At 40.9% G+C, this 13231-nt stretch overlaps 1 protein-coding gene across 3 annotated transcripts in view; it reads left to right on the forward strand.

The window, feature by feature from the left end:
• Positions 1 to 13231, forward strand: part of ncanb (neurocan b) — a 183248-nt gene that overhangs the window by 24413 nt on the left and 145604 nt on the right. For 2 of the 3 annotated variants that reach the window (XM_020080468.2, XM_069522287.1), the window contains exon 1: positions 9149 to 9483. The exons of the other annotated variant lie outside the window; for it this stretch is intronic. The gene's annotated coding sequence lies outside the window, so the exon portion shown is untranslated. Of the gene's footprint in view, positions 1 to 9148; positions 9484 to 13231 lie in introns of those variants that run through there. 3 annotated transcript variants of the gene reach the window in all.

Consider the following 13231-nt stretch of genomic DNA (forward strand, 5'->3'; position numbering starts at 1 on the left):
AGGAGATAAGGAGGGAAATGGGTGAAGAGAGCAATGGGGAGAAACCAAGGATAGAAGAAGGAGAGAAAAGTTGTGTGATGTCAGAAAGGGATGACCAGGGCAACACGCTGCAGTTATTTGAAGTTTGTTAGTGCAATGCTCCCTTTGTAACACCTGAAACTGGAGATCATTTTCTTGTTTTCAAACCATTCTTCTTTCTGTGAGTCCAACTGTACCACATGCAGACTTTTCACAGCAGTGAGAGATGCTCACTGCTGCCTGCTGTCGACTTCCTTAACTCAGCAACTTATCAGATTGTTTTCATCAGTTTACCTCGGAGAGTCCGGCATGCTCATGGATGAGTCCTCTGCAGTTCGAAACAGTGACAGGCGTCGTCCATCTGGCTCTCTGTGCCGGCGCCTGCGATTTGTGGAAGTCACACACACCACTGACTGTCAATGATGAGCTGGCAAAGAGAGGCAGAGGGAGAGATGAGGTGGTGATTGCCGTTACTGTGTGTGAGTCGATAATGGAGGATATATGTCATGTGCCATTATGCATCTTACTGTGTGCACATAACCCATATGCTAATTAATGCTGATTTATGCCTCATTATGTTGATTTATAGCAGGGCTACAGGAGTGCTGTTGACTGACTGCAGGAAAAAAAAGACTTGGCTCTATTTAAAAATATGATACCACTGTTTTCAGGACAGCTCAGTAAAGCTTTACATCATCATTTAAAAATAATTTTACTAAGAAATGTTCTGCTACGATGATGAGTAATAAAAAATGTAATACTGCAGGAACCAACCTGGTGGTTTTGCATGATTTAGTCCATTAAATGCATACCACATACTTAATATTAGTGCTGGCCTTTTACTAAAGCATAACTGTAATTTCCTACTTTACAGTGAACATTTAGTCACAAAATTTTTTTCCATTTTTGTCACAGTACGATTATTTCCCTGTGGTTATTAATGTGAGGACGTGGGCCACTTAAAAAACTTTGTTTTAGTGAGTCCTGCGATGTTCAAGATTTTATTGTAAGGTGAAAATATCAAGAATGTTTAAACAAAGAAAATGTGGTCATTTCTTTCTCTAAGAGGTTGCTGTAATGCTGTCTGCCACTGTTTCTGTTTGGAAACAGGGCCCCAAAGTAGGGGATTTTAAATGCTGTACACTTTTGGTGGACAGTGTGGTACACACTTTAAACCTGTGCTAAAGTTTTCTTTGAAGGTTCAGTGTGTAGAAGTTTGTGATATCTAGTGTTGAAGTTTTCTGGGGTAAAGAAAACTACAATTCATACAATTTAGATGAAAGGAACTCGTGAACACATGAGGATTATTCTACATTCAATTTCTACCAATAGTTCCTGTTCACCTAAATCTTACACACTGAACCTTTAAGTATCATCACAACAAGCTTTAATTGCTTTATGTACAGTCATCACCATACAACAGTTGTGTGTCCAACTATCACAGTCTGTTTTGTTACCTACCACCCTGTTGGATAAAGAGGTGCTAAAAAGTCCATAATACTGCCAAGGTGGGATGTAATCTGTCTTGTTCATCTTAATGAGCCCTCCACGTTACAGATAATCTTCATTCTGTATTTTAATGACTATAGTATATTGCATGTAACAGTGATGGTCATTGTTCCATTCTGCATGTCAAAACATTTAAGATGGACGTCAACAAAATGCAGGAAAATCTAAAAATACTTTTTATTTAGCATTACTGAGAAATATATGAAATATTGATTATTAATATACTATTAATACTATTAATATTGAAGTTAATGGGCTTAAAATGTGCAAAATCATTTGTATAATACATAAACTGAATTCACCAAGAATAGGTGATCATTTTTACTCCTTGAGAAACGGTTTGTATACCTGAATTCCAGGAAATGCATACTTACATACATCAAATCTAGTTATAGAAATATAGTGTAGGAGCGTTTAGGGATATAGTTATAGGAGCTCTTATTGTGGCCACACTTGTGCAAATGAGAGCTGATATTGATATTCTGAAAGACCACTGTAAAATTGCAAGTCTCATTGTGTTACTGTCAGGATTCATGGCTCAAGAGATGCAGCTCCTGGCCCTGTGGACCGTGACAGACACATTGACAACTGGCTCTTTCACAATACTGTTCTCTTTAAGGTTTATTGTAACAGTCTGTACTTTCAGTCAGTGATTCAAGGCTGTGGGAGCTCCTGGAAGATGAGGAGGTCCCATCCCTCTTTTGTGTGAGGTGGTTTGGGTGACGCAGAACCTTTTAAACAGTAGATTACAGTAAATGCTGCAGTGGTGCAGAAGAATGAAACCGACTCAGGATATTTTGTCCCCAGGAGAGCGAGGGGTCTCCGGTGTCAGTGCTGACAGGGCTGCAGACGCTCAGCATCTCATGCTTTGGTTTGTAATATAACCAGGCCACAGGATGCAGTGTTTGATCATGACTTTGTCTCCCTGACCACAGCGGCTGTTTGAAGCTGCAATGAGCGGAGGTGCATCGGTTACAATTGTGCTAGAACAACTTTACACACATCCTTTGATTGATTGTCAAATATCTTTCACGATGAACTCTGATAAGATTAATCAACTCTGACCACAACAAAGCAAAATTAGAAGAAAGTTTTCTCATCCTTGTGTTTCTTTCCCATCACATTTGGAGTCGTGCAGACGAAACATGACAGAGAATATTGAAGTTATTTATGCACATGTGTGATCTTCTTTGATCGCACCTTCTATCTGTCAGCCAACAAGACAGAAGGGGAAGAGCTGTCATTAGATTGGCTGAACGGCTGCCAGTAGAAACACAGCCAGAAGGTGGATCCCAGAGTAATACCCTTGAAAATGTGTGAGTTGCTGCCATATATGCCAAAACATCACATTTCCATCAGCTGTAACGTTGATGGGAGATGGTTCACTAAAGAGTGTGTTCATTCCTAATATTGTTTGAGCAACACAATCTCAACTCGTTGTCTGTTGGAGCTTTCAAATACATCGTGGGGCCAATGTGAAAGTTTTTCTTTTAATTCTCAGTGGATACTGGAAGTGGGAATGAGCTGTGTTGTGTAGGTCGGTATCCTTTGCTTGTGATCATCAGTAGCATTGGACAAAAATTTTAATACTTTCAGAATATCACATATAACATTTAAGATTTTTACAACTGGATGGAAAGTATCAGGGAACATAGTGGGAGATATGAGTCAGTTCTCTTAGAATATTGTAATTATTAGACACTTTGACACTTTGACTTCATGAAGAATCCATAATATATTTTACATCTGTGATCAAACCAAACAGTGTCCACAAATTTGAAGGAATAAAGATTTGTTTTAGTATCATCAAGTATCGTTATGAGATTCAATAAACTATAAACAGGTCCAGGTTTACGTGACATTGATTTGCTGTATCTGAAGTGATCAATTCATTTTTTTCAGTTAGTGCCGTAACAAAACACTCAGCACATTATCTAAAGGAACGTTATAGTTTGATGCAGGTTGATACCTCAGACAACAGTTCCCACCATGAGTGAACACTTGGCAACAGTAGAACGGACTTGTAAGTATAATCATTTGTTATAATAGGTGTAAAATAATATATTCTCTATATTTCAAATAGTTTTTCTTACTCATAGTTTGGTGCAAAGTACATACATCAGCCTCCATATGAGCTTTCAGCTAATAATGAAAATGAAAAGACTGCAACAGCAGTAAGGAAGCTAGCTGACCAAGATAATGTCATAGAAAGATAATTTACCTTAAATAAAAATATTTTTCCCTGACGTGTGTTGTGGTAGTTTCAGACCAAATGTCCACTTATAAATGCAGATATGTTTTTCTGACTTGAGTCATATATAATGCGCTACATGACCTGTTCAGTCTATGACTTTTGATTTTCTTTTTACTTGAGACAAAAGTAGAATTGGAACAACAAAAAGAAGGGAGTTGATGAACATGGTGCTGACCTGTGTTATTATGTTTATGTCTGTACATTTGCTCCATGAACCCTTTATAAACACACAAGTATACATCTAAACTAACTTTGGTATGAAAGTATTAGATATTTATCCACTATCCAATATTTAATACTTTTCTAGCACGTCTCTACTCTGTATTACTTTTGCATTATGTCTGAGAACATCATTAAACCTGAAGCTAAACCTTCTGTGCTCCTTGCCTCTGCACCAGGTCAGTCCAGAGTCCTCCGATTGGTCATCTTTTTATTATAGACCCAGCAAAGCCTTGAATACAGTCCTTTTTCTCCTCCCCCCTCAGCTTCATTTATTATAGATCACCTGCCCCCACCTGCACAGCTTCATTACTCCTTCACTTACAGCTTCTCTGGTCGGCAGTGCTTCACATCTCTACCCGTTCTGCTGTCTCAAACCCAAGCATCACCAATTCTTCGTCTGCCTCCCCTCCTTCTTTCTATCCTTTCTTTTTTTTTACACCTATCAATCCTCACTTTCACCATCAGGTAATCTAACTCTGTTTGCCGGCAGTCATTCTCTGTGATGGTAAATGACTTGGTGCAGTTTGTTGATTGTGTTTTAGTGCTCGTCTCAGTCGTTTCTGGGTCAGTGAGCCGCAGTGGAACCAGAAGTGGTCAGTCATTCAAACTTGTCTAAAGATTTAGCTAATGGACAAATACGCGTTTGAAACTAATGAAGTACTCATAAGTTTTCACTGCACTTTAAAATGCATGTTAGGTGTTGAGATTGCAATTTGATAATGTTTGATCACATGAAACTACAAGTGTAAGTGCACCAAGAGAACAATTGGATTGTCAGTCCACACACAACAACCAGGTAAATAACAAACACTGTTCCAAACCAGTAAGGGTAACAGCAGCAAGCAGCCATTAGTCGGTAAACACACAAAGGAGTCCCCCCCTCAGTCCTCGCGTTGTTCAAGATGAAACCAATTGAGAAGCAAGTAAACACAATAACACACTGTCATGGATGGCTACCGTCCTCTTTTATTCTTCTATCAGTTGTTTGTTCTTTTCGTGGACCTGTGCAAATGAGAGGCAGATGTGGTGTGAGCTGGAGAAAGGAATCAGATCTCAATGTGGAGATAGAGACACATATTGATACCAGGTGTAAATGTAATCAGATTCAGTTATTCTTTTGCAAACATTAGCATGTTTTAAAAAAACAAACAGTATATGGGCCTATGGGGAAAACATTAGACCTGTTTATATCAGCATGTTGGTCAGTGTGAGCATTAAGAGCAAACCACTGCTGTACATAACTGCAGCCCACGGCTTCTTGACTGACTGCATGAGTCTTTGTGTTGTTAAAGCTAGAGTATGTCACATTTTCAATTTGTGTGGCAGAATGTCATGCTCTTCATTTTGGTGCTGCTACACTGCCTGCAAGTTCACACGTCTCAGGCACGTCTCCTTCGTGTGAGCCGCGCTGCTCTGCTAGGAAGTTGGTATCCCACGTCCCGTTTGCAGTTCATAAAAAGACAGGGAAAATGATCTTTCACCAATGTCGATCTGTTAAATGTCACAAACATAAATATTTAGGTCACTTCATGTACCTGTTTCAAAGTAAAAGCTCTTTGCTGTCTCCCGTTTTCTAGTGTGAATCATTTGCAGGTCCAGCAGATGCATGGCTTCAAACTGTAGATTCCTTGATTCAGTTGAGTACATGAGTCTACTTTTATTCAAGGAAATACAGCAGTCACACCAGAAACCTCACATAGCTGCTTTGCAGCAGACGAGCTCCCTGTGTGAGATGCAGCAGATCAGTGATGCAGCCGTCACCCACTGCACACGGTGCGGCCTGAGCATTCTGGCTTTGTTTGGACTTTGTTTGTATTTAATCTTTTTAATGCTATTCTTCTACTGATCTTTGGTTTACTTTTATCTTGCTGTTTAGGGTTTCTAATTGTGTGTTTTATGAGTTACACTCATACACTCATTGATGGCAGTGCGTGTAGACTGTAAACTTGCTTGCTCACAGTTAAGGGATGAAATCCACTGCCTGAAGTCAGAGCTCTGTGAAAAGTATAAGCTGCTTGACAGCTTTGTCTCTGTCTCTGCTACCTGGGCACATTATATTTTGTACATAGTCTTCCTCTCTTGCTGTCGCAGTCGCCTGGTCACCCTGCTTCCTGATGTCCCAAATGGTCATGGGTTCTGTGGATGTGCACGCTCCAGTAAGAACAGTGTTTGTGAAAGAGGGGATATGAAACTACATTGATTCGATATCAAAACTTCAAATAAATTAGAGGGAGTGTAAAATAAGGTATCTTTAATACCACTTTGGGCTCGACGATTGTTATGCCTCCACAGCTGAGTCTTTGTACAAACAGCCACTGTCTCAGATGAGGCAGGAGTAAACTTAATTCCAAAATCCTCTCAGGGACAAACACATTTCTCTTCCCTGCCTAATTATTCCGCTGGGTTTCAGGGGTGGCTGGACAGTGTTTTAATAAACCAGTTCTCCAGGGATTAATTTCTCTCATGCTTTGCCTAATTAAGATATTAACAAAATGTAATAAGCCCTAGCCAGAGGATGCTTCCAAGGAGCGCATTGTTTTTAGCTCCAGTTACCACATCAAATATGTATTTAATCTAAGTATAATGTAGTGGCTGCAAAAGATAAACACATTTACCCAGAGCTATAAAGGCGAGGGATCAATATAAGCTTTTTCTTTGTTTGCTCATTTGTTTGTAGTTTGATTGCTCTTCGGTCATTCTGGAAAGTGGAGAAGAAGAAAAGCACAAGAAAGAAGTGAAGAGTAAGAAAGGACTGTGTAAACTTAATTCTCATTTCAACCGTCATCAACAGGTGTTACATTACTTCGATACACATCATTTAGCTGGCTAGCTGTCTCTCGCAGTAAGGGAGGCCAATTGGCCACAGCAGAGCAGAGTGGACAGGCTGGGGTGTAAGGTTTAACCATGTCCTGGATGAAGACCGGGCCCAAGTACTCGTGTCTTGAAGCGGATGCAAGCAGCCATTGTGTTGATCCTTCTGATGACGACGAGACTCAGGGTTTGTGGCTTTTGTGTGTTTATGAGTTTATGAGACATGTATTTAAACACACACACAGCCAGAGGTGTAAAGTAATGAAGTACAAATACTTTGTTACTATACTTAAGTCGATTTTTCAGTTATCTGTACTTTACTTAAGTATTTATTTTCCTGACGACTTTTTACTTTACTCCCTACATTTGAACACAAATATCTGTACTTACTACTACATTCTCAAAGCTATCAAAAGAGGCATCGTGCATCATTGAAGTTAAAAATGGAATACATTTGTGCTTAAGTACATTTCTGAGCCTGTACTTTTACTTAAATAAAGGATGTGAGTACTTTTGCCACCTCTGCTCACATTGATTATTGGGAGGGGCCTACCTTAAAGAGATAGTTCACCCAAAAATGAAAATTCTCTTATTATCCACTCACCACTATGACAGTCACTATTTACTTCAGTTGTATTGGATTTGTATTGTATTAAACTCTGATTACCCGTGAAACTTCAAGAGTGTTTTGTGGAATCAAACACTTCAGCCACCCCTCCATCGGCCTCGTGATGATATATAATGAGTGACTTTTCATTTTTGGGTGAACTATCCCTTTAATATTATTTGAGAATGAGTTAAGTTTTCTTGCACCATTTAGTCGTTTTTGTGTAGTCATGCTAACTAATAAACAAACAAACGCAGATGAAAACAAATCAAAGACAATAGAGACAAATCTTTAAAAAAGGGGTTTGTCTCATGTTTACTCATATATATTATGATTTTCAAAGTGTGCGTAATGGAAAATGGTATTATTTCCTAATTGTGGTGGGTGAAAAAAAACAAACAAAATACTTGTGAAGCAAAGATGCAGACTGAGGCTTCACTGTGCAACTTGCAACTGTGGCTTGATTTATTCATTGTAGATTATAATCTTCAGTCTTCCATGCGCTGAAAACAATTAATGAACCAACATAAATAAATAAATTGGTAACATAAAAAAATGAATTAAGTTTGTTCAATTAAAATTAACAAGTTATATCAACACAAGTGTGGACTTTAATTTGGAAAAACTAATTTGTTATTTTGTTCCATTTTTTAGAAGTTGGTAAACATTTTTCTTTTATCAGTGTTTTTATGGCCCATCGCTTCAGTGTTTCAGCACCATGGATAGCTCCACGAGTCTTGAGAAGCTCCAAACTTTTGTTCTGAGAGTTTTCTTCATTACAACATCCTCTCTCATGTTAGAAAACTATACTGCTGGTATTTGGAGAAAAAATTATTTCTGCCTATACATTTATTTTTTTTGTTAAACCAACAAAAAAATGAATGCAAGCTGCCCGAGCTGTACAACTCTGCTGAACAAAGCTTTAATCTCCTTGCATGCAGCATGACCATCTCATGGGGGATCGTTATTCTTTCTATGCAGCAAAGCGGTGGGTCGCTCACACTGTCTGTGAACATTATAGCAACACCACTTTTAAATGACTGCAGGCGTCACACTCCAACTGCACTTTTAACAAGGACCATAACAATGATCTTTATGTTCTGCCATCACGCGATGAAGACTAAGAAATACCTAAGAGGCAAATACGCCTTATTGCTGTTGTGGTCAAATTCTCTCAGTCAGGTGAAACATGTTGAATCATTGTGCTGCTTAAAGCCATGTCGACTAAATCTCAGGCAATTTGTGCTAATCTAATTTGATAGCCTAAACCAGCCCCGTTGCATGTAGATCTGCAGGTTGAGGTCAGTGCAGGGCTGCCAAACAAGGTAATTCCATCCCTGAGGTTATTAATTACAGGGCTCTGACAAAGGCAGGAATGGGATTATAGGGCCTGGAGTGGGACAGAGATGCCAAATCATGTCTGTCTATAACCAAACCCTCCCTCCACGTCTCCATCCCTGGATGACTAATGGCTCATTTATCACACTGAACAAACAAGAACACGTCACTCACATTCAGAGCATCCATTCAATGTAGTTTTAAATACAAATTAATACTTTTGGTTTGAGATTGTGCCAAACGCACGGATTTATCGTATATTTGCGTCACCCCCGCGACCATAGGCAGCCCCCTCAACTCATGAAACGCGAACGCACATACCCTCCTCCTCCTCCATCTCTCTCTCTCTCTCTCTCTCTCTCTGCTGCTATTTGAATAGAGAGCCTGCAGAGCGCTCTTTTGTTCAGTAGCGCTCAGCTGCTGGAGAGGTGAGCACCACTCCGGCGGCCTCTCCTCCACTTGATCGCGGCTGCTGCCTCGGCTCCGAGACAGAGAGACAGAGAAAGACTCACTGCAGCCAAACACGACACAGTCCTTCACACGTCGGTCTGCCGCCTCTCCGCTGCGTTTTTCTTCACGCACACTCGCGGAGCTGCTTTTTACGCGTGGTTGGATGGTTTTCGGCTCCCCCGTCTGCGGCGCTGTATACCACCTGCACCGCTCCTGGCTCAGGCTGCAGCATCGCTCCACATTCCTGTGAACTGGACCTCACTCAGTCCAAAAGGTGAAGGCGAGTTGTTTGCACGTGGTTTCTTTTGGCATTCCTCTGCGGAAGAAGCATTTAAAGTCAAATAGTTGTTATTTTTACCCACACACACGTGGAAAAAGGTGTTTGACAGATTTTGTTGGCTACAGTCAGTGATAATTTGGGGATGAGGATGTCAGCATTGTTAAATGTGGCTTTGATGAGACTCATATTGTAAGAGCATTATTTATTAATTAAAAAGCATTTAGACTGATCTGATTAATGCTGATGTGGCAGATTTGTATGTGTCAGACATTAATTTTAGATTTATAAAATACTTTTTTGAAATCTTTATATCTTCTTTTTGATCCTTGTCACTAAATCCATGCCACCACCTGGAAATAACGTTATTTTTCTTTGAGAAATCTAGACCAGGTTTAACATAATGTGGTGATTTTTTTTTTACATTGTCCAACTCTGCTGTAATACATGTAGCCCAGAATAATTCCCCCCTTTGTTTTATCCATGAGAAGCTATTTACAGTAGCACTGTCACTAATGCCTTCATGTCATAGCAATTTAAAAAATACAGTAAGTTACTATAAATTACATTTTGCATCATGCATAATACCATTCAAGATAAGATAAAACTTTATTGATCCACAGACCAGGGGAAATAATGTTGTTACAGCAGCAGGCACGTCAGAATGAGGTAGACAAGAGAATAAAAAAATATGAAAGAAAGGCAATAAAATAAAAAAATAAGAATTAAGTATGAGTATGTAGATTATATTCACCGTTTCTGAAATGTTATACATTGCAGTATGTAACCATATAGATGTTTTACGGTGTATGTTTTCTGTAGATTTTGAGGTATTTAAGTATAAAAACACAACAAAGGTTAACAGTGTCGCCGTTCAGTCCACCTCTGGAGACTGCTCTTGCCCCTGTAAGCCTGCAGGTGAGGCAGATATAGGGAGAGAGGGAGCTGTTGGGTTTTGTTGAAAGCCAATAGGCGGAGGAGTCCCAGGCTGTCAGCAAACCACAGTGGGGAGACCCGAGACATTATCTTTGGATGGCACTCACACACGCTGTCGTTTCTGGTGGAGGGAACTTTGCTGTTACATGGCAGCACCTCAAGTCTACAAGCTGATTAAAAGTGAAGCAGGTCCGTGCACTGTGGTGGGGTGCCACAGTAATTTACTGCAACATGGCTGCTATATACCTTACAGGGCAGGATGCTGTTGAGAGTGGAAGAAAATGGAAAGTAAAACTAAATTGGGCTTATTTTGTCTTCATAGTACGGGTGTATGGCTGTGTGTCAGGTGGAGAATGGCAGCGGGAGTGGGAGCAGAGTTGCTCATGACCCCTTGGGAAATTAAGCAGAGATTCAACCAAGCAGTTTGTGAAATGGTTACTTGTCTCTCCCTCTCCCGCTCTAGCTCTGTTTGCCTCTTATTCCGTCTTTATTTCCAGTGTGTCTCTCTTGTTTGCACATACAAAGGCACAGCACACACAGTCACTCAGACAGTTTACCTACAGTGTCCACAAGCAGTTCTTGGCAGCATTGACCCTGCACTCTTTTTCATTGATATTGTGTCAATCCCTATTCCCATCAGTCACATGTGTGCTTCTGTGTTTGGCCTTAATGCCGGCAAACAGACTTCTAATGTCCTAGGTTGCAGTTATACCTGCAGACAGGCTGGCTGATGGATGGATGGATGGATGGAGCTACTGTTTCTCAGATGATTTAGAGGAGACACCCAGCTTCATATTCATTCTCTGCCTGACCTATGATCAAGTGTTCATGTTCCGTGTGCAGGCCATTTTGTACATGATAAATGTACGTTTGCTCCTGTGTGTCTGTTGGCTGCTTGTTCTCCTGTTCCTGAACTGTGTCAGTGAACTATTGGCATCGTCAGCTCCAGCTGCACTAATAGGACCTGGCTCCACATTAAACTGCTCTTTCAGTCCTTCTGCTGCCTTTCACTCCTTCTTTCTGCCTCTTGCACTCTCTTGCATATTGTATCAGGTGTCTGCTTTTGTCTCTCTGTCCTCCTCTTGTCGCCTCGCTCTGTTTGGACTCCATCACTCTTGCATTGGATCACTGGCTCTGCTGTTAACGCCATTGTTCTCAGTAGAAGTGTTTCCTTCTCTGGCATTGCCAGTTCACTGCCCCCCTTTTTTTCAAATTTTCTGTCTGATGAGGCATTACAGTGGATGCACAATATTCCTTTAGAGCAAGGTCTATTGCGTCTTAGTGGCTCCACTCCAACTGTGGTCATGAGCAGAACACAGCTCAAAAATGTTGTCATCACACCTCAGGAGTATTGGAGAAAATGAAAGAAAGGAGAGGGGCGAGCGAGAGATGGTGTGAAGGTGCTAACATACTAGGAGAATTTTCACAGCATTATCTGCTCTTTGCATGAGGAGGATGTCTTGTCACATATTTCAATATTGTGTCTTTTCTGCCTGGTTGCGCTCAGCTTAGCGCAGACACTTGTAGCCGAGGACTTGAATGGGTGAGAATTCAATTTTGCACTTGAGTAGTGTCCAAGTAAGTGAATGGGGTAACTGAATTGTTACAGAGATTTTGCAAATGTCGAACATTAATATTCCTACAATGAACCCTTCTGCCATGCTTAAAACAAACAAAGCCGCCCTTGGCACTGGATGAAACGAGGCAGATGAGCAAAGTAGCTGCACAGAGCATCTCTGAGTCTAAGTTTGACTGTTGAAAGCCTCCAGCTATGGTTGGAGGAAAAGTTGGTTTTGTGAGTTAGTTGTGATCCTGCCGGGGCTAATGACTGGTAATTTTACAGTTAAAAAAAACATATTCAATACAATGTTTCCATGTTATTGCTGAAGGTTTAAAGCTATTGGCCGTCTGCATATGTCATATGGATCTATGGTGTTTGGCAGTGGTGTTAGAAGGGGTGGGAGGGATACTGGCGGACTCCTGCAGAGAGAGACTAATTTACAGACTTAGAAACCCTGATCCAATTAAGCAGTGCAAAGCCTCACAGCAGCCTATACACATATTCAATTCTGTTTGTTTAAATGATGGAGGAGAGTGTGGCTTCTCTTGTCAGATTAACGTCAGTTTGTGTGTGGCAGTGGAGCACCTATGCTCGCCCATGACCATAAATCATAATTTAGGCTGTGATCCATTTGGCACCTCCATTCCCTCCGTGGCGGGGTCGTTTCATCGGCTTAATGAAGGCTGTACCTCTGCTCGCTGGCAAACGTCAATCCACTTGATTGACAGCCCTGCATCCTTTCGCTCCCCCAACTTGCCACCACAGAGCAGATGGAGTCGAGCCTAAGTGGGCCGTTGTTAGCTTTGCCTCAGCTAATAATATAATAGTTTGGCATTGGCTGCTATTGAGCTTGCCACCGCACCGAGAGCCAAGCAAATGAGCAGCACGGTTGGGCCAATGTGGTCAGTGGCAGAGCAAACAAAGCCTAGGAGGTACAGAGCCAGAAAAAAAGGTAGTTTACGCACAATCCCTCCAGACGCAGGTCATGAATATTCATCAAAGACCCCGTCCCCCTTCTCTTCACAAGTCCCCTTCTTCCTCAAACCCAGTGCTGCACCCCTCTCCCACCAAATGTATTATTCAAAGAAAGCATTTTCCCTATTAAATACTATAAATAATTAATGACATCTGGTAACAGTTTTTGTCAGCTGAATTAATGACAGGGGCACAGTCAAGTGTCTTCCAGTGATTGTAGGAGGGGGTGTCGGAGGGTGAATTTCCCCAAGGCTACCTCTCCTCTCCTGGCCT

This window comes from Paralichthys olivaceus, chromosome 3, assembly GCF_024713975.1.
Source record: "Paralichthys olivaceus isolate ysfri-2021 chromosome 3, ASM2471397v2, whole genome shotgun sequence".
Taxonomy (NCBI): domain Eukaryota; kingdom Metazoa; phylum Chordata; class Actinopteri; order Pleuronectiformes; family Paralichthyidae; genus Paralichthys; species Paralichthys olivaceus.